Here is a 22524-nt window from a genome sequence, read left to right as displayed (position 1 = left end):
TCCATATCCCACTTAAGTTCTCCAAGCCTGCAATCTGTAGGCTTACCAGGCTTTTTACAGTGTTAGCATTAAAACCTAGAATGTCCCTCCCTGCCTAGTCCCTTCAGGTTCATGACTGATGCAGCCACATCATGTGTTAAGGTATTAATTTAAGTAGATTTCCTCCCAGTGCTTTTCCCTTTTTCTTCCCTCATCAAAGCAGGTAGCCAGCTCTGAGACTCACTGCCTTAGGGCAGGTACACGACAGAGTACAAAATAGGAAGCCCGTTAGATTTTCTGCTTTGTGTTTCCTTAACCCTAAACCCACTGAGAAGAGGGCTGACAGAAGAAGCAGAGGGGCTTGGAGAAGTAGCAGAGGCAGCAGGCAATTCCCATGGACTGGGAGGATGAGAGAGAGCTGTAGGCGCCTAGAGAAATGGGACAACTATCTGGTCTTCCTCCGTGGTGTTGTGTTTAGGCACAGAGACCTCAGAATGACATGAGTCCTTGGCAACCTGAGGAGTGGGACCCTAAGCACAGACAGTCTTGGCTTCATTAAAGCTGCCCCACATTCCATGTGATGTGGAAACAGGGCTACCAGATGTCAGGAGACACTGAGGTTTTGGATGGGAATGATGCTAGCTGTCAACAGAGCAGACTTAAAATTAGAAACTTTTTTTTTTTTTTTTTTTTTTTTTGGCAGGCATTCTGTAAGCCCATCCTCCACCCCAGGCTTTGCTTCAGTCCCAAGAGAAAAAAGGATCCCCAATGACAGAGATGGAAAGTGCCCCCCGTTGAACAGGAGTAGGCACCCAGAGTCCTAAATCAAGTTGGTCTTCAAAAACAGTGATTTTTTTTCCTCCAATGGAATTTTCCGGAATGAGAGTCATACATAGCTGTAGGCCATTCTCCTGGCTTTTCGATAGGCTCTCCCTCAGATGCTGTCTTAAATCTACCTTAAACACATGTCAGATATAGGCAATGCCAGAAACGGGTACTGAGATTTCATGCCAACTCTGGCCTGCAAGGCTCACTCCTGGCTTGTCTGTGGAGGACAGGGGACATCTTCAGACAGACATATTAATTTACTGAGACTAACTGTGTTAAGTAGTTCATTTTTCATTTTCCTTATGTCATGCAGACACCTTGAATCAAGAATTTCTAGGACTCAGTTAATGGTGTCTACCCAGAGGAAAATCTCACCATTACCCAACTTCTTCTTTCCCCTCTACCATAGAATCACTTCCCTGGGAATTCGCTATTAGAAATGTCCTTCAGACCTCTCCTGTCTTCATCTCCAACACCACAACCTTATTTAGGACTTTACAATCCTTGCTAACACTAACTTAATTGATGTACCATACCAGACATTTAGTGAGTATTTAAATGAATATGCATCAAAAATGAAGAACCATATAACATTTTATTACCTGAACTTAGAATCAACAAGTTTGGTTTTTTTGTTTGTTTGTTTGTTTGTTTGTTTTTGGTCCTTTTAGGGCCGCACCCACAGCATGTGGAGGTTCCCAGGCTAGGAGCCTAGGAGTCTAATCAGAGCTGTTGCTGCCGGCCCACAACACAGCCACAGCAACGTGGGATCCGAGCCACAGCCTACACCACAGCTCACGGCAATGCTGGATCCTTAACCCGCTGAGCAAGGCCAGGGATCGAACCTGCAACCTCAGGTTCCTAGTCGGATTTGTTTCCCCTGCACCATGACAGAAACTCCAGAATCAACAAGCTCTAATATTTGTTATTGAAATTTACTCTATAGAAAGAGACTTACACTTGATATACAACTTCATTTTCTTATTTTCTAACATGCATCTGTTACCTTTACATGTAAGATGTTTCAACCTTGTTTTGTCCCAATGCTAACGTTACTTGAGGTAAACCACGTGGTCAGGGAATTTGTCTCAATACCTAGTTTGTCAACCAGTTATTGGCCTTAATTCATTTTGGGAAGCCAACCAAGGTCAATGGTTGCTACCTAATAAAGTCAAAGGTCTTTTTAACCAATGCTCCAACCACCACAGATTTCCAAAAATGCTGTCAAAAAGAGTTGATAATAGAATTGAGATGGTTATTCTTTCTTGGTGGAATTGCATTTGAATAGATAGCTTGCCAGAAATATACATTCCTTCTCCAACACTACACCAGCCAAGAGAAGGGGTTTGTTTCAGTGGATGTAAATCATTAGATTATATTTTATAAATGTGAAGATGGCAGGCTTGGATGATTAATGGCAGGAAACTTGGACATAATAAGTTGTAGAACGTATAAAATATGACTCTGCCATCAAGCCGACATGGCCATGTAGGGTGTGTTGGCAAGCTTCAACAAGCAAACCTCCAACAGCATCCTGCAACAGCCTTCTCATGCCAGAAGAGAGCACATAAGGAAAGCGGATGCTTCACTGAGAGCCCCATGCCTCCACTCTTCCAAGCTTGGATGTAACAAATAACATTTTTAATATTCATGAGGAAGAAGGTAGCCACTGCATTTCCAAATGATTCTTTACCTTTAACTCATTTGCTAGCTATTTATTCTGTTGCAAGAAGGTGGCCTAGAGTCTACATAGATTTCTACTGCAGATGTGTTTAGAGTCAATTTTCTGTGGATTCTTCCTAGCTGCATCGTTTGCTCTTGTCACTGTATCCCTTTTCTCTGGTTGTGCTGATGCCCTCCTCATCCTAATAGAACAGATGATTTATCTAGTGTTTCACTTTGTGTAACTCTGGAGCTACAGATGATTCATAGGCTTCACTTAGGACATGTTGCTGATTGACTAGCCATTCTCCTCCACAGACCTCTAGCCAGGCATCCTGCAGCCACATCAGTCAATGCATTCTGACCTGTTCTACTCTGCCACCTCCACCTCCATCCATGCAATTAACCCCCAGGCCTTGCAGTCAATGTCTGAGAATCATCCTCTGTGATTTTATTTCACCCTGTGCTACCTGAAGCAGAACTCATTATCTTAAAGTTTCACCATCTAAAACTTGCAGATAGATGTTGGTTGTCTATTTATTTAGACTAAGTGTTTTAGAAAATGGGGCATCTGCTGAGTAAGTGCTTTCATGTGGAGAGGTTCTTCTATATCTCACCCATTCCATTCCCTTAACAAAATTGAGTCCTTTGAAGATGAAAAACCTCAGTTTTGAGAATTAAAAGGTAGAAATACTGAGTTTGCTAAGAGAGATTTTTATCTTACCTAAGAGGGACATTATGGCTCTTCTTCCCTCTCCCCTTTTACAATTCCCTCTTCCATGCTTTCTTTCTTAATTTATACCTCTTGAACTCAGAAACCTTCTAACACTTTGTCAGAGTGTCTTAGGCTCCTAAGACCAGGAGAATAATAACCCTGGTCAGAAACTTGACAGAGTTTGGAAAAGTACATATAAATCAAGCAAAAAATTTTGAAAAAAATACATAAAGATAAATTGATTGGTAGACAAATGATGGCTTGACAAGGATTTATTAGCACAGGCAAAACTGCAAGGGTATATATCAAAATGGTAGCAGTGCTTATCAGTAAGTAGTATATTACCAGGAATTTTTATTATTTATGCTTTTTTAAGACTTTATTTTTCAGTGGAAGGTTTAGGTTCATAACAAAATTGAAAGGAAGATAGAGAGAGTTCCCATATAACCCCTGGCCCACACATGCATAGCTTCCCCCAATAGCAATATTCCTCATCAAAGTGATACATTTGTTATCACTGATGATACTACATTAACACACTATAATCATCCAAAGCCTTCCCGTTCACTCTTGGTGTTGTACGTTCAATGTCTTTAGATAAATTATAATAACATGTTTCCATCAGTAAAACATGGTATGATATACAGAGTATTTCCACTACCCTAACGATGCCCTGTGCTCTGCCTATTCACCTCTTCCTCTTGGTTTTTGCTTGTTTGTTTTGTTTTTGCACTCTCAAGATTTTCTACAATGAGAAACCATAATTTGAAGAGAAAAAATGTTTCAGAGTAGCATAAAACTGGATTGGTCTGAAAAACTTTGAAATGCTAGATAAGATTACCAACACCACTTTAACTTCTTACATAATTACTCAAGAGAATGTGGAAACTGTTTAAGATCTTAAATCTAGGTCCAAAAATAGACAACATCACTTCTACTGTATCCTGCTGGACAAAGTAGTCACGAGCCAGCTCAGACTCAATTAAATGAAGGCAGTGGAGGAACGACATGTGCATAGAGGCAGCGAAGGCAGCCAATTTTCAAGACAAGCTACTTCCTTCTACCAGAGGAGTCTGACAGGAAAAGGAAGAAGGCAAAAAACTCACAGAGTGCTGACTTCTACCTGATTCTTCAGAGGAATTCTAGAAAGTAAACTCAAGTTAGCTCAACCTAAGGGAATGTAGCTGGACTTTCATGTTCTCCCACCAAAAACTCCTGGTCATTAGGGTGGGTGAACCCAATTAAAAAGACAAAGGGTATGAATAGACATTTAGCCAAGGAAGATATGCAAATAAACTTATGAAAAAACACATGAAAAAAAAACATTCCACATCTTTACTCATCAAGGGAATGTAAATTTAAACCATACCAAGATACATTCACTCCCACGAGAATGGCTAGAATCAAAAAAAAAAAAAAAAAAAATGATAAGTGTTGGCGAAAAGGTAACCCTCATACACTAATGAAGCGAATATAAAATGGTGTGCAGTCACTTTGGAAAACAGTCTAGCAGTTCCTCAAACAGTTAAAGGTTATCTATGACCCAGACAATTCTGTTCTAAGGCATATACTCAAGAGAAATCAAAATATATGTCAAACAAAAAAGCAGACTTAGACGTTCATAACAGCATTATTCATTATACCCAAAAGGGGAAAACAACCCAAATGCCTATCAGCTGATGAATGAATAAACAAAATGTGATGTATTCATACAATGGACTATTATTTGATCCCAGAGAAGAATAAAGCACTAGTAAATGCCACAACCCTGAAAGCATTATGTGGAATGAAAAAAGCTGATCACAACATACTGCGTATGACCCAATTTATATGAAATGTCCAGAATAGGAAAACTTATTGACACAGAAAGTGGATTTGCAATTTCTTAGGGTGGGGTGGGGACTGGGGTGTCTGGAGGGCATGGGGTTTCTCTCTGAGGTGATGAAAATGTTCTAAAAACTACTGTGAAGATGATTGCACATATCTGTATACACACTAAAAAAAGCATTGAATTTAAATAAAGTATATAATATGTGAATTATATCTCAATTATATCTCAATAAAGATTTTTTTTGCTTTTTTTTTTTTTTTTTTTTTTTTTTTTTAGGGTTGCACCCATGGCATATGGAAGTTCACAGGCTAGGGGTCCAATTGGAGCTGAGGCTGCCAGCCTATGCCACAGCCACATCTGAGCCGTGTCTGCGACATACACCACACCTCACAACAACACTGGATCCTTAACCCATTGAATGAGGCCAGGGATCGAACCCGAATCCTCATGGATACTAGTTGGGCTCGTTAACTGCTGAGTCACAACAGGAACTCCCTCAATAAAGATTAAGAAAAAAAAAACTGGTCAAAAACAAAAAAGATGGCATAATATAAATGTTGGGGCATCTCTAGTTCCCTATGATTGGGGCAATGTATCTGGGGCAGCCCAAGAGTGGTCCTCAAAAGAATTATCATGACTGGCCCTTGAAAACACATTGATGGTGCAGGGATAGAGAGGGGAGAAGGGAGAAGGTTCACAGGACTGGTAAAAACAGCACTCATGGGATAGACATTGGATCATCTCAAGGACTGTAACCAATCACTGTAAACCAAGAAGATACAAAGTTCACATTGTTCAGGGCTGAGTCCGATGCCCACCCGAAAACAGGACTTAGGATGAGGAAGAGGGAGCCTTTGATGGAAAGGCATAATGCCAGTGCCAGGGAGCAAAGGGAAGCAGAGGAGTCACAAACAAAACATGACCACTATAGGAACACAAGTTTTATGGTTCACCCCAAGGAAAATCTAAAAGTGGAAAGGAAAGAGCTGCCTCAGAAGTGAGGAAGCTTCCAGTGCAAGGAGTATGCAAGCAGAGCACAGCTGTGGTTGCCTGAAGGGTTGAACTGGATAGCTTCCTGGTAGGCAGCCTTAAAAGAATCCTAAGTGGCTCCCCTACCTTCATGGATCTCCTTCCCCTTGACCAGCAGCTGTATTTAGAGACCCCCTTTTAGAGGAGAGGATGCAATGGAGGTGATGGGAAGTCCTTTCAAGATCAGGGGGCTTCCAACTTGGGTGTCTTCTCTCCCTTTCTTGACCTCTCGGTTACTTGCTCACTGACTCTGGGGGAAGCAGCTGCCCTACTGTGAATATCTCTGGAGTCCTTGCAGAAGGAACTAATGTCTCTGGCCAGTAGCCAGTGAGCACCTGGGACCTGCCAACAGCTTTATATGTGAGCTTAGGATCAGATCTTCCCCCCAGCGGAGCCTTGAGAGCCTTGGCTGACACCTTGATTACAGATTTTTGAGACATCATGAGCCAGAGGTCCCCAAGCCATGCCATTTTCCTGACTCACACACTGTGAGATAATAAATGTTTGTTCTTTTTAGCTGCTAAGTTTTGCCGTAATTTGTAATGCAACAATAGATGACTAGCATAGTCCCTTCTCATCCTAACATCACATTACTGTGAAAATGTATTTTAGCAAAGGCACTACTGTTGTGGTATGAATATGTGCTTGTATGTACCTGTGTGTAATGCTGAAGGGGAGGACAGGAAGCTAACCCATATTTAAGGAAAAGGACTTTCATTTCTTTCTTCTTCCTCTTCTTTTTTATGGCTGCACCTCTGGCACATGGAAGTTCCAGGGCTAGGAGCTGAGTTGGAGCTGCAGTTGAGGCCTACATTGCAGCCACAGCAACACCGGATCCAAGCTGCATCTGCTATTTACACCACAGCTTATGTGGCAACACCGGATCCTTAACCCCCTGAGTGAGGCCAGGGATCTAACCCACATCCTCACAGAGACAAATTTGAGTCCTTAACCTGAGCCACAATGGGAACGCCCAGGACAATAATTTCAAAGACTCCAGCTTTTTTTTTTTTTTTTTTTTTTTTTTTTTTCCTTCTTTTTATGGCTGCACCCAAGGCATATGGAGATTCCCATGCTAGGGGTTGAATTGGATCTGCAGCTGCCGTCCTATACCACAGCAACACAGGATCCATGCCATGTCTGCGACCTACACCACAGCTCATGGCTATGCTGGATCCTTAACACACTGAGCGAGGCCAGGGATCAAATCTGTGTCCTCATGGATGCTAGTCGGGATTTAATCACTGAGCCACGACGGGATCTCCGACTCCAGCCTTTTTCGATGTTGATGTGTCCTGGCTCTCCCTAGCAACACGTTGCTTTCTGTGAACAGAATTTGTCTCATCCTTCAGAATGAAGAAAATTGTCACTGTGACAATGGTTACAAAAGAACAAGAGTGGTTACTTTCAACCAGGTTTCATGCCCTGTAAGAGACTGCAACCAGTCCCTGAATTTTAGCTTGCCAAATTAGGCCCCAAAGAAATCATTTAAAGTATAATCAGCATCATTTAGACTTTTTTCTGATTAGTATGGGAATGGTCAGGAGCATTTCAAGCACTATTCATCCCATTAATTCTATTCTGTGCTTCACAAGGATATGTGAGGGTTATTTTTTCCCCCAGAAATCTATGACTGCCCATTCTAAAACCATAAATTATGCAGGAAGCTCTTCTGTGAGGACGTCAAACCTGGATCACTACATGGCTTTTATTCATGCCCAAAGCATGCAGTCTGCCTTGCCCTGGAGAGAGGGGGCCTCCCGCAGCAGCAGCTACAGAAACACTGTTGACACAATCAGAAGCCCAGTTTTGTTCCTGTTTCCCTCCTGCCCCCAACAATTAGCCTCGCTCAGAATGTCAGCTTGCCCTTATCCTAAGGGAACACAGTAACAAAACAAGAGCTGGCATCTTAAAGCAGTAGGTGAGGGCCTGTCTGGTATCCTTCCCCTCCAGTGATGGTTGAGTGACCCTTTCAAAAGGGTAGAAGGCATCACTTCATCAGCTGAGGATAGAGGCTCCCAGAAACTGACCTTGAGGTGAAAGAGGAATACAGGAGTTCAAGGGATTTTCAGACATCTGTTCAGATGGGCTTGTGGAAGGGCCGTGGCACTGATTCCCATTGCAGCCTGCACAAGGATGAGCACTGGGCCTCAGCTGATCATCCCATATGGGAACCAAGTTGGAAGGTAGGACCATGAAGGGTCTTGGCCCCACTAGGACACAGCAGAGGTGCCAGAAATGAGGTTCTGCCTTTGGAGTCTAGAGTTGCGCTAACAGGCCAAAGGACCAGTAACGAGATCAAATATTTGCCTGGGGTCAGGAGGACTGGATTCCAGTTTTGTATCTTTCTTTGGTCAGCTTGTCTTGATCAAGGATTTTTTTTTTAATTATAATTAAGTGAAGCCCATTCACATTAGTTTAGGCCAAACAGGGTCTTTTGTGTAGGTCTTGCATAGAATCTGAGAGAAACAAGCAGAGCAAACCCCCAAAGAAACTAGAACTAGAAACTAGAAAACCACCAAGAATCAAGACAGCTTCTCTCTCTCTCTTCGTGTTCTCCCATCTAGTTTTGCTTTCTGGTGATGTCATTTCTGTCTCTGCCCACAGAAGTTAGCCCTCTGGGTGTAAATGTCCTAAGTTCAAAAACCAGTTACACCGACAAGTATTGCTGAATGTTATGTCCAAATTCCCAGGTGAGAGACTATGAATAGAAAGATGGGGTCAGGGGCCTGATCCTGATCCCATCACCCGTGGCCTGAATGGGGGTTGGGGTGGGAGTCTTATCATATGGTGTGTTCAGCAGCAGCAACCCCTCAGAGTTGCGGAAGGAGGGTGGTGAGAGGGAAGGCACCAGAAAGGGCTTCTTGGGAGCTCCTGCTGTGGCTTAGTGGAAATGAATCTGACTAGTATCCATGGCGTTCAATCCCTGGCCTCTCTTAGTGGGTTAAGGATCCTGCGTTGCTGTGGTTGTGGCATAGGCCAGCAATTACAGCTCCGATGTGACCCCTAGCCTGGGAACCTCCATATGCTTTAGGCTTGACCCTAAAAAGACAAAAAAAAAAAAAAAAAAAAAAAGGGAAAGGGCTTCTTGGGCTGATGCCCCATCAAAATGCATCCATGCTAGTTAGTACATAAGCTGCTTGGATTCCAATTCTTTGAGGAACTAGTCCCTCAAGTTCTCCCTGTGAGTCTTGAGTTCTTTCCAACAAAGACACCAGCCTTGCAGTAAGATAATATTTCCTAACTTTTGCCCTCAGGAAGAGAAAGAAGACAATCCCTGTACCAGCGTAGTAAGCCCTGTGGTCACAAAGGAGACATGGAATTATAAGGACCAGTCTAAAAAAAAAATAGGAAATTTTATGTTAACCATGCTTTAACTGCTATGCCCTCCTCTCCCCAGTGCCTAAAGAGTCTGAGGGAGGTGCTTTAATTAACCTTATGTTAAGGCCCAAAGGGGACCAATGACAGCCTTATCACTGCACTAAATGGCTGAGAACCTCCAAATGTCCTACAAAAGTTACTGGATCCCCAAAGGCCTAGAAAGAGTTAGTGTTCCGCATTGAGTACCCAGCTTGCCACTCCCCAGAGCAAATGGAGCACTGGGGAGAAAGAGGCTGCATGTGCAGCTGGAAGAGGTCTCTTTACCAGCAGCAAGGACGCATCTCTCGCTTGCAGGGAGACATGTGTGCCCCATTATATAAATAGGCCCTTTAAGGGATTTCTCACTGTAGTGCACTCATGTTGGTTTACTTCCCATTTTTACCCATAAATCATCTCCTTTTCACTCTCCTGTCTTCCCACAAATGGATGAGAAATTATATGATCCAAAGACTCCATCCTTGGACTGGGGTTTCCTTCAGTGTCAGTCACTTTTGAATCAAGTACTTTTAGCTGCTGTCTTGCTATTTTTCTAAATTACCGTCTTCAGAAAATGCTTCAATAAAACAGTCTTTTTATTATTCTGATGGAATTCAGCAAACAGTGTCTATGGGACTTTTGTTTTTGTGAAGTACTCTGTTGCCAGGATACCCAGGGTGAAGATGTCAAAAGAAGACACATTGAAAGGACAAGCTATAGTGAACATCCCAGAATCAGCCCCTTGCATACTAATCATTCTGATTTGCCCTATGTTGTTTCTGTTTGCTATAGGAAAGATACCAGAGTCCACACTTTCTAAATAATAAACTATCCAGAGAACAGAAAACATGCATTATTAAGGAGGGCAATGCATGCTTAACTTTCTTCTTTTTCCTTTCCTTTAAAATGTAGCACTAAGACCATTAGAGACAAATTCTGGCATTTCATTAATGCAAGTAAGGAGATGAAAGAGAAATAGGTTTCTACACTAACAACTTCAGAAAGAATTTAAAATAAAGTAAAAAGGAAAAGAAAAGGATGAGAAGAATTAAAGCTACTTCTAATAATAGCAGAAAGACTCCATGGTCATCTAATTATTTAAAAAGCCCATATTAAGCATTTTGTTAACAGGTATTTTTTTAAGCACCTTCTAAGAGGGACATTGTATAATATCAATAACACCTTCCTTAGATTTAAACTAGATGCATTTAAAATAAAACAGATGTAAAGTTCTGTGGAATGAGGTAAATAGAAAAAAGAAAAAAAAAAGGCAAATCCACAAGTGCAGAATAAAGCAGGTTGAGGTTGTCTTGGCAGTAACTCCCAAGACCATAGCAGACCACAGATTTATTACAAGCAATAGTATAATGCGCCAGGGGTGAGAGAGGGGGACAATTTAACTCTGGACTCTCTCAGTAATATTCTTCTCATACCTGAATATGTTGAACTTTTAAAATGTGGGCTAGCCATGCTAAAGGACACATGAAATATCATGTTAATGCAGACAGTATTTCAAGAAAAATGTTGGCTAACTGTATATATTCCAGATAAGACCAACAAACTTGATGAGGATGTGGAGGAAAGCTAACCAGAGAGAAAAGTCTACCAACCACTCTATCAGAATAATGACTGAAGACACTGAGGATGCTTAAGGCAGGACAAGAAAAACTCACATTGTTGGGGAAAATGCTATTGATGGTGCAGAAATCACTAAAATCAACACTTAAATACATCCAGTGTTACCAAATATTGTCTGAGGTCAAAACTAGCACTGTTCTGGAGCCCGTCGTGGCTCAGTGGTTAACGAATCCGACTAGGAATGACAAGGTTGCAGGTTCAATCCCTGGCCTTGTTCAGTGGGTTAAGGATCTGTGTTGCTGTGAGCTGTGGTGTAGGTCACAGACGTGGCTCGGATCCCACATTGCTGTGACTCTGGCGTAGGCTGGCGGCTACAGCTCCGATTCAACCCCTAGCCTGGGAACCTCCATATGCCATAGGAGCAGCCCTAGGAAAGGCAAAAAGACAAAAAAAGAAAAAAGAAAACTATCACTAGCACTGTTCTCTCATCATGTGACAGACTAAAAACCTGAATGTTACATTTTCCAAAGGAGTTGGCAGTCACCCCCACTGGCCATGCACTGCTAGGTAATGGCACAGGCCATGGGATCTGATGGCTTCTTGCTCTCAGGTGTGCCTTCCCGATCGGATCTGAGAATTGAACTTGGCTCTGGGGGAGGCTTCTCTTCTGACTAGGTGCTTTTACATTCACCAGAGGAGGAGAAAGACAGTTTGGAGAACTATCCTCTATTGCAAGGAAGAGGTTTCTCTCTGCCAAGGACAAGTTCTGAGAGAGCCACAGAGGTGGGAGCTATCATTCTGGACCTGCCTGAGCTTTTACCTCAAAGAGGCACAAAGTGATCATGGATTCTTTTTTTTTTTTGTCTTTTGTCTTTTCAGGGCTGCACCCACGGCTTATGGAGGCTCCCACGCTAGGGGTCTAATGGGAGCTACAGCTGCCAGCCTACGCCACAGCCACAGCAACGCCAGACCCAAGCTGCATCTGCGACCTACACCACAGTTCATGGCAACGACGGATTCTGAACCCACTGAGCGAGGCAAGGGATCAAACCTACAACCCCATGGTTCCTAGTCAAGATTCATTTCTGCTGCGCCATGACGGGAACTCCTGATCACAGACTCTAAACCCTTACTGTAGAAATCCTTTCCAGTATTTCTGCAATTTTACAATGCTCATCTAAAGAAGCTAACTGAATATAAAAATCAATTTGTGTAGAAATATGCTGCAGATAGCAGAAGTGTAGCCCACCTGAGACTCCTTAAGGTGTTTTTAAGGAAGAAATTTCTACCCTTCTCCCTTCCTGCTGCCAGCCTGGCTTTTAAAATAATTTGAGACAATGATGAGCAAGAGAAGGAACTATCAAGACTCCCAGAAAAACATCAGGCCTTGAAAAATCACGGGAGTAATAGAGTAAGCCTATACCAACAATACAGAGTATAGGAGAAACCAGCATTTTTATATTGAAAAATCCAGATTTATTCATATACTGGCTAGACCAGCGTATGTTACAGAATGATAGAAGGATTAACTGTGATGATTATACCTAGGAAGTGCTTACTACCTGTTATTAAAATGATTATGAAAAGAAGTAACACCAAGTTTGTTGCAAACAGACAATATTTTTTAATAGCTTCTCAGTTTTGTTTTGTTTTGTTGCTATAGAGTGCAGAGGCTTGATGTGGGAATCTCAGTTCCCAGACCAGGAATTGAATGCTGGGCCTGGGCCCCAACAATGAAAGCTCAGAATCCTAACCACTTGACTATAGAGGAATTTCTCTCAGTTTGTTTTTTGTTGTTGTTTGTTTGTTGCTTTTTTAGGGCTGCATCCGCAGCTTTTGTAAGTTCCCAGGCTAGGGGTCAACTCAGAGCTGCAGCTGCCAACCTATGCCACTGCCATAGCAATGCAGGATCCGAGCCTCATCTGCAACCTACGCCACAACTCACGGCAGTGCCGGATTCTTTTACCCACTGAGCAAGGCCAGGGATAGAATCTGAAACCTCACAGATACAAGTTGGGTTCATTACCACTGAGCCACGATGGGAACTCCCTTTCAGTCTTTTAATATGCATAAATATCTTATCAGTTTCATGTCTTTGACCCTCTTCCTTAATTTTCATACTAAAGACATAGTCCCAAATGCAGGCAAAGATTGATAATATTTCCCAAATCTGAAACAAAGGAAATCTAACATTTGGAGGATAATTATGTAAGTTTCAGAAAAATTCATCCAGTGGAATTTTAACATGATGAAATCATAACATAATATGAGCAAAAGGGGGGGAGGGAGATACAAAATTGTATAAATGTGACCAAATAAAAACTGCCAAAACAGCGGGTTCATTTGAACGGTAGAAACACAGATAACATTTTGGTAATTAATCTGTACTGCATTGATGATGCCAACTGCTAAGTGAAACCATGTTAAATGTGTTAACTTCTCCTGTAGTTGACCTGGAATGAAGACAACTAGTGAATGGGTCATAGAGAGAGGAAAAACAGAACCTTTTGTGCTAGACCTCCACATCTTGCAGATACATGCTATTCGTCACTTTACTGTAATTCATGTTTAACAAGATGAAACCCACTGCCTCAGAATGGTTGTGTCTGGACCAACTTTTCTCCTGGCCTCGCCAACATGGCAATCTGCCACTTTCTTTCAGGGGGAGGGGATTAATTTTCTTCTGTTATTGTAGACTGAAGTCCCAGAGAATTCACAAGCCTTTCCAGAGAAAGGCCAGTTTTTCGGAGGAAGCTGAGTTTGCTTCAAAAGAACACAAGAGAGGGGCTGGAGCATAGAAAAGCAGCAAAAGCCTCAGTACATGCAATACACTGAGAAACCTTCAACAAGGCCTGGAGGAGCCAGGTGCAATTACTACGTACCCCTGAGTGGAAAATTTCCATGCCACATTTAAAATCAGATTCCTGTGTCTTGTACTAGAGTTACTTGTAATTCATTTCCTCCTTTGCCCTCTAGCTCTGTTCCTCACTTAATTCTCTGCCCTATTTCCAACACAGGAATTTGGTTAAACTGCAGCTAGGTACAATCCAGCCCTACCCTCACCTCAGGTGAAGAGGCTTTATCCTTAAACAAACGTTGTTAGTCCCTGGTGGGTTTCATGAACACATCTGGGTATTTTCACTTAACCATGTCACGACCCAGTTAATTCTCATAAAAACTCTGTGAGATGTTATTTCTAGTCTCTGAATGGGGAAACTGAGGCTCAGGGGTTTTAAATTGCTTTTCCATCACTCAGCCAAAATCCAGGATATAGAAGATTTTTAGTTTTTTTTTTTTTTTTAAGGGCTGCACCCATGGCATATGGAGGTTCCCAGGCTAAGGGCTGAATCGGAGCTGTAGCTGCCAACTTACGCCACAGCCATGCCAGATCCAAGCCGCATCTGCAACCTACACCACGGTTCACGGCAATGCCAGATCCTTTAACCCACTGAGTGAGGCCAGGGATCGAACCTGCTTCCTCATGGGTGCTAGTCAGATTCATTAACCGCTGAGCCACATCAGGAACTCTGAAGACTTTTAGTTCTAAACCTAATTCTTCTACTATATCACAGAGGATGTCCCCTAGATGACATCTACTCTGGGTTCCCTAGAAATAGTATAGCCACATAATTTACCATACAAATGGGGACAATTTTCAGAGGGAAAGGTGCGTTGTTCATAATTGTACTGGGACAACTGGCATAAATTAGGAGCAGGGAAAACTGGAATAGTTATCCTGACTAAGGTGGGAAAGGTACAAAATATAAACAAGAGCCTCCTCCAGATCACCACACACACAACCACGTGTATAAGGAGTGTGTCCCAACCTGACAAAAAGGAGTCAGCTGAATGGAAGTCACTGAGCCATTGCTGTGTCCCAAGAAACTGTCCCTCGGAGAACATGGTCAGGGACAATTCAAGCAGTGCAGCCCCTCAAAACAATCATGCTTGAAAGGATCCCGCACTATTGGGATATCATTAAAGAAAGAAAATTTGAAGTGGACTTTTAATGATTTCCAAATAAGACGTACGCTTCCGCCGAACTCAGAGGCCCCTGTCTCATAAAGCTGTAACTTGGTTAAGATTTAAGTGACAACAAACTTAGCCTGCTGCACAAGCAAACAGCATATAACTAATGCAACATTTATATGTGCTTCCTTTTTTCTCCATCATCCCTAGGTAAAAAGCACTGGGGCTCAAGTGAAAAACAACTCAGAACCACTGCTGGTTCTGCTGGCTGGGGCTGAGGAGGATTCCAAGCCAATGATTGAATTTCTTTTGTTGCTGTTGTCTTTTTTTTTTTTTTTTTTTTTTAGGGCCGAACTCACAGCATATGGAAGCTCCCAGGCTAGGGGTTGAATCAGAGCTGCAGCTGCCAGCCTATGCCACAGCCACAGCACCACAGGATCCTTAACCCACTGGGCAAGGCCAGGGATCAAACCAGCATCCTCATGGATACCAGTTGGGTTCATTACCTCCAAACCACAACAGGGATTCCCAGTGATTGAATTTCATTCTTTCAGGAGATCAGAGGACCTGTGTGGGGAAAATGGAGTAACTCAGGCTCCTTCTGCCTGACCTCCATGTTGCTCCAGTGAGGAATGACGCAGCAACTATTAGGTAACGATAGCATGTGTGCATACACAATAGAGTAACACTTTGGCAGGTTGCAGGCTTTGTTCTGTACTAGTATAAAAGGTGGGCAGGGCCTTCTGTGCAGCTGCCTCCTCTTATGAACCCCATAAAGGGATATCTGAGCTACCCACAGTGCCTCAGCTCTTCTCCAGGTTGCCCAAATCCAGATTAGACCTGCCTGGTCTCGAGAGATTGCCATTCAACCTGGAATCTGCTAGGGTTTTAAGCTAAATCAGGAATACATCCAAAAATATAAAAGTCAAAGTGTCTTTCCGACGTTGCCCTAACCAAGGCTGACGGCATGATGATCGGGGCTAGCACAGAAGCACAGAGGTCAGCTTTGAAGCGGAAGGTACACGTGGACAGGTAATGTTCCCTGCCATTCCGAGGAAACAAAGAATGTTGCACACCATCCCAAGTTTACAAGCATCAGGCCATTAGCACCAGGTGTGCACTGAGAGGAATTCAGGAAGGAGAAAAACAGGAAGCATTCTGTGCTTTGGATACTGGGTCTAGATAGTTAAGATGCATATCTAAGGAATAGTTTCAATGAGCCCAGACGCTCACGTTTTCCTATACATTGAAAAGCACTAAGATCATTAACCAAAGACCTCTGTTCTTTTTTTTTTTTTTTTTTTTTTTGCTTTTTAGGGCGTCACCCGTGGCATATGGAAGTTCCCAGTCTATGGGTCGAATGAGAACTACAGCTGCCGGCTTACACCACAGCAATGGCAACACCAGATCCTTAACCCACTGAGCAGAGCCAGGGATCGAACCTGCATGAACTCCCAAGATCTCTGTTCTTGATGGTTAGCTGTCATCTTTTGCACTTCAACTACATAGGCTTTTGCTTTTTTTTATTTGGCAAAAAAATTCTTATATACCGTGGCTCCTCCCTTACCTCTTTGGAGTAGTTCCTCAGAGCTATGAGAGGCTGTCTCCTGGGCTACAGTCCTCAGTAAGATCCTCGAATAAAACTCCACTCACAATTTTTAGGCTGTGCAGATTTTCTTCAGTCGACAGACATCTCAAGGAAACTCCAACAGCAGTCCTCAGAGAGACACAGGACGCCACAACTGCCGCCACCCACAGCCTCTGAGCCAAGTGGGCTTTGCTCTCTGGCAAAAGAGCCAAATGAGCTTCAGGTTGAAGCAGTCTCAGATGGCACTACTTTAGAAGCAAATGAGCTACTTTCTCTCAGATACAAATAGCTGAAGCTGTGACAAGGGACAGCCATAGGTGATAAAGAAAAGGAAAATGAGATGTCTAAAATGCCCAAGAGAGGGTGAGAGAGGGAAGCACATTTCTTTATTTTCTTTTTTTTTTTTTAAGGGCCGCACCTGCAGCATATGGAGGTTCCCAGGCTAGGGGTCTAATCAGAGCTACAGCTGCCAGCCTACGGCACAGCCACAGCCACAACAGATCCCAGCTGGAGTCTTCAACCCTCACCATAGCTCACGGCAACGTGGGATCCTTACCCCACTGAACAAGGCCAGGAATCGAACCCGAAACCTCATTGTTCCTATTTGGATTTGTTAACCACTGAGCCACGACAGGAACTCCAGAAGCACATTTCTTATCAGTGTTTAAAATGACCAGAAGACACCAACAGACATTTTAGAAAAGTCTTTTGCAAAATCAAAACTGATAATCCATGTTACAGCTGGAATCTCTAGGAGGATCTCCTGCGGTTTAGGAAATTGATTGGGTTGTATTTAAATCGATGTGTAGCCTAGTTCCTGAAGAGTAGCTGGGTGCAGTCATTCTCCAGAATTCCAGTTCACTGAGAACCGATGGGTGTGTTCCTAAGTTTTCACTCATCACACCCATGACAGTGTCCCCGAGAGAGGCAACGTCACATGGTGGTCAAAGGCCTGGAGTGGGGACACAGAGTATAGGATTTCAGGTCCTGGTTCTACCTCTCCTTAAATATGTGGCTTTGCAAAGGCTTCATAATTACTCTATGTTTTCAGTTTCTCCCCCTTCAAAAGGTTGTGGGGAGGGTAAAAATGTGTTTAACTCTCAGAGAGGTTAGAGAATTAGGTGAGTTGATATGTATGCAATGGTAGGACAGTGTCTAGCAAATAGTATATCCTGTGTAAGTGTGGACAGTCATGATGGATAATAGAAAAACATGTGGCTTGCTTCTCACAATTGGACAAATTGTTCATGCTTCTTCTTGTTTGAATCCCTCTTGTTCTGGCAAGTATGTGAGGCAGCTAACACAAATAAGTGAAATACAGTAGGATAGCACACGTTTCAAGGGGGAGCAAAAGAAATAAAAACAAAGGTGGAGCTAAAATTAAACTAGGATGTTTATCGTTTCTCTTTTTGTGTTGTGAATTGACCTCTCAAAGAAAAGACAATAAATAGCTAGTCAGAGGCATGGGAAGGTATGCCCTCGTGTGTGATATGCCTTATAGCAGATGCTACGGTCTAGTCTCAAATAATTGTCAGGTTGACATGTCATTACTGCTTCCTTTGAAGTCAACGTTTTTTGCTGGTTTTGTTCTCTTTCCTTTGCATTACTGATCTTTAATGCTTCGGCAAGAAATGGCTAGCAGGGATGAGGCACACACCCCTAGCGGGAAGAGTGGGGAAAGGAGAGGAGGGAGAAGCTAAGAACAAAGGTAGACACAGTGCAAAAGGCAAGGAAGAGAGAATCAGGGCATCTGAGGGGATTACAGCACTCCCTGCCCAGCCCTAGAAAGATGAGCTCTGTCTGTGCCAGAGTCCTCTCCTACAGGGACCTACAGGGAACTCCCAGCCTGACCTCTGCTTCCAATTAATGCTGCCCATTAACATTTTCATGAGATGATGCCTTTGTCTTCTGAACACGGTAATGGTCTCAGAGTTCTTCCTCGTCTTGGGAGAATTTATTCACCAAAAGTGTCTGCTCTGTCTTAAAGAATTTGACTGTGGTTTGAACATCAGGATTAACTTCAGTGTAGGTCATGTTTATGTGTCACAGAAACAATGAAGTTATTGATATACTAGAACTAGATGATTACAATAACAACACAGGTTTAGATTCATGAAACTAGAGGAGGCCTTTCAGAGATCATTGAATTCCGCTTCCTCATTTTGCAGCTGAGATGAAGTAACTTTCCTCAGACCAGCTTACACTGATCTTATTAGAGTAAGGGAAGAGGCACAATTTTTTTTTTTTTTTTTTGTCAAAAGATAGTTGAAATACAATGCATGATTTTCCTCATGTTAAAGTTTTGTCAGCAACTGCACATCTTTCCGGTTCTAAGCTGCCATCTCCAGGGCTACATATGTCAGGGTGTCCACTACAGTTGCCCTGAGTGAGCCATTTAGGACCCTCTATTGATTCCTTTCTGGCTGCCCATCTGCCATCTGTCAGTGTAGCCATCATTATTTCTCATGAGAATCAGACATGACTTGAGACGAGGTGCCACTTGTCAGGGGAAACCACGTCACCAAGATTACTACATTGGAAAGCATAATTTTGTTCAAAATTTAATCAGTCAACTCTAGTTGGAGGCCCAGAAGGTAACACCACACTTGTGTGCATGAGCATAAAGTTTATGCCACCTACTTTTTCTGACTTTTCAGAAACATGGCGCCCAAGTGATGGCTCCTGGAAATAGACTGCCTTGGTTATCTGCTATATGATCTTAGGCCAACGTCTCTAAGCCTCAGGTTCCTCATATTCAAATGGAGACTCTAACAATAGTACCTATGACATATGGTGACTGCAAGATGTAAATGAGACAAACCAAGTTAAGCACTAGTACATGCAGGCATTAAATAAAGCAAAAGAAGCATCTCAAGCTTGGGAAATAGAAAGACACTCCAATAACATAATAAGGAAATAAAAAGAGCCAAGCCATCAGGAGATTAACCTTTGTAATGCTAGACATCTATGTTTTTAAAGATACTTCACTCAGGGAACAAACCTCTGGGAGGCTTCTTATCCCTCCCCCTTTTTACTCCCATGACAATCTGCTTTCACAACTACCACTCCCCGACACACACACAGACCCTGTATCAACCTAAATGTATCAACCTTTCAACAAAAGTAGTGGACTCAGCAGAAAATGACTGAGCTGCTATGTTTTGAGGCTGGACTCAGGAAATGGCAGAAGCAAGAGGAGTGGGGAGCAAAGGTGTTAAAAGCATTGAGAAATTGTAGGCACTGGCATGAAGAAGGAGGAGGGAAGGCCATCCAGGAATCCAACATCCCTAGGAATCATGAATGCAACTTGTGGGCAAACTGCATAGATTAAGGTATCTATTTTTGCTTCACTAGCCAAGGAGGGTTAGGGATGGAATACATGCTGTTTTTTTCCCCTTGCCTACCTCCAATTTCTAGCAAATACTTGGATTTCTCCACTTGGTAGTAAGGAGGTAGAGAGAAATGGGGACGACACTTAGCAATCATCGGAGTAATAGCTGACTCAAATAAGAATTACCAAAGGATAATAACACAATTGGGTAAAAGTTTGATGGAAAACAGGATATTTATATAGTTTCCAAATATTAATCACAAAGGAGAAAATGGTAACTTTACAAGTGGATGTCTCATAACCACACAATCTTAGCTAACATCACCAATAAAGAGACAGACACTGCACACCTCCTGATATGATGCATTATGATGGACACAATATTACTTGTGTTGTATTCCTGCCAAAGTTGCAAAACCTGAAAATAATCGTGAGGAAAGAGTCAGACAAACACAAACCAGTGGGACTTTTACAAAACAGCTGGCTGAGAACCCTTCCAAATGCTAGTGCTGTGAAGGACCACTAAAGGCTGAGGAACAATTCTAGATTAAAAGAGAGCAAAGAGTACAATGAATATTCCTAGACTGGATCCTGGATCAAGAAAAAAAAATGATATGTATAAGAAATATTATTGAGTTGAGATCTAAACATGAACTGTATATTAGAGAATATTATTATATCAATGTTAAGTTTCCTGAATCTGATCATTACGTGGCAGGTTTGTAAAGGCCTATTCTTGTTTTTAAGAGACACACATAGGAACATATAGGGGTAAAAGTCATATGGGGTAAAAGCCTTGCCTCAAATCATTTGGCAAGACTAATGGAAGAGGAGGCGTGGAGGAGACATGTGCACATGGGCGTGCTGCAAACATAGAGAGAAAAAAAGACTGAAAATTGTTAACACTGGTGAATCTAGGTAACGAGTAGAAAGAAGTTAATTACATTATATTTGCATCTTACTAAAAGTTGGAAATTTCTCAAAATAAAACATTTTGTAAAACATTACAGAAAAAAAGAAAAAGAGGAGTTGCTCCTGTGGCACAGTGGATTAAGAATCCAACTGCAGCAGCTCAGGTCTCTGTGGAGGTGTGGACGTGCAATTGCTTCTCAGCCTAGGAACTTCCATATGCTACAGCTGTGGCCATTGAAAGAAAGAAAGAGAAAGAAAGGGATGGGGGCGGGGAAGAAAAAAGAAAGAAAGGAAGAAAGGAAGAAAGGAAGAAAGAAAGAAAGAAAGAAAGAAAGAAAGAAAGAAAGAAAGAAAGATGGAAGGAAGGAAGAAAAAGGGAGCGAAGGAAGAAGAGTCAAGAAAAAGAGAGCACAAGAGATATGTATGACAAACAAGCTGACTGAAGGACGAATTTGCTACCGAAGACGGCATCTCCTTCCATGAGAGGCATGCTGGCCCAGGTCACATTTCACTTGGGTGGCTTGGCTGAGCTCCCAGGCTGACGCAGGCTCCAAGGGTGTGACCACCAATCATTGTGCTTTCACTGCAAAGACAGACTGCTGATTTTGTGTGGCCTTCATTCTTTTTGAATTTATTATTATTATCATTATTTTAGTAAAACTACTCTTCTGCTACCTACCAAGCAGGAAGAATAGGTAACTGGTTAATTGTAAGACGTTGATGAAAGCAACAAACCATTTTCAAAAATTGTACATCCATGGCTTAAATACTTCTTTTCTCTTAAAATGGTGTGTACTTTCTCTGAGTGGGTGTTTGCCAGTTGGAGTTCCACGTTGTCTTTCTTGCATCAAGCACATTCGTACAAGCTGTACATCACCAATTATTTCTAGGTTTAGTTTCTTCATAGTTGAAAGTGCATTTCTTCTGAATGTTTACTTCTTTTCAATCATTTACAGGTGTCTCACCCACTAATTTTACAGACTTTTTAAGCACTTGACTTTATTGAGTTCCTCCTGAGCATTCAACTTATTTTTCATAGGAGAAAAAAAAAAAAAGATTTCCTTACCTATGTCATCAGTTTATGGAATATTTAAGGAAATTCTGCAGGGACAATCTGAAGAGCAACAGGACTGAAGGGATTTGGAAAGAAATGCAGTTGGTTCATGGTACACACACAGGCACAGAGCTCACCGAGACAGCCGAATACGGTCCCACTGCTGACTGGGCAATGAGCCACATGCGTTCAGTGGCCATAAGCTCCAGTCACCCTGTATTAGAGAAGAGGAAGAGCATCCGTTAATTCCATGGGGAGCTGGGTGTTGCTAAGTAGAGGTCATTAAAAGATTTTCTGTATTTACTTTCAGGCAGCGCCACGAAATTTAATACTCTCCTGAGGGTAAAAACACTCTTCTGATGATGAATGTTAATCCTCTATGAAATTTACTCCCTTTCAGAAAAACCAAAATTAGGAGTGGTGGTTTGGTTAACATACAGAAAATTCAGTGCCTTCATGTGTCAGGTACTGTTCTATGTACCAGGGTGCAGACAGATTCTTTGTGAGTGTCCATCCTCATGTGCCTTGTTCGGTGGTGGGGCTGCTGGGCCCTGCTTCTCTACCTGGGTAGAAGCCACAAAAAAAAAAAAAAAAAATGCTTGCTTGACTCAGTAAGTGAGGAATTAATTCAAGGCTGTCCTTTTTCTCTTCTGAGGAACTGCAGGGATAAAAAAGAGGGAATTTTTTTTTT

The 22524-nt window shown here is 42.3% G+C and overlaps 1 long non-coding RNA gene across 3 annotated transcripts in view; it reads right to left on the bottom strand.

The window, feature by feature from the left end:
• The window catches only part of LOC100626591 (uncharacterized), a 229355-nt gene extending 207308 nt beyond the window's left edge, over positions 1-22047 (bottom strand). The window contains exon 1 of one of the 3 annotated variants that reach the window (XR_014838539.1): positions 21846-22047. This is a non-coding gene — a long non-coding RNA (uncharacterized LOC100626591). Of the gene's footprint in view, positions 1-16515; positions 16735-21845 lie in introns of those variants that run through there. The other 2 variants (XR_014838536.1, XR_014838532.1) reach the window with 2 other exon arrangements.
• Between the last annotated feature and the right edge of the window lie 477 nt (positions 22048-22524).

This window comes from Sus scrofa, chromosome 2 (assembly GCF_054392235.1).
Source record: "Sus scrofa isolate SSC_HxYL_T2T_F1_AM1 chromosome 2, Sscrofa_HxYL_maternal_Yorkshire_Landrace_v2.0, whole genome shotgun sequence".
Lineage (NCBI taxonomy): Eukaryota > Metazoa > Chordata > Mammalia > Artiodactyla > Suidae > Sus > Sus scrofa.
This window is presented reverse-complemented; position numbering and strand designations above follow the sequence as displayed.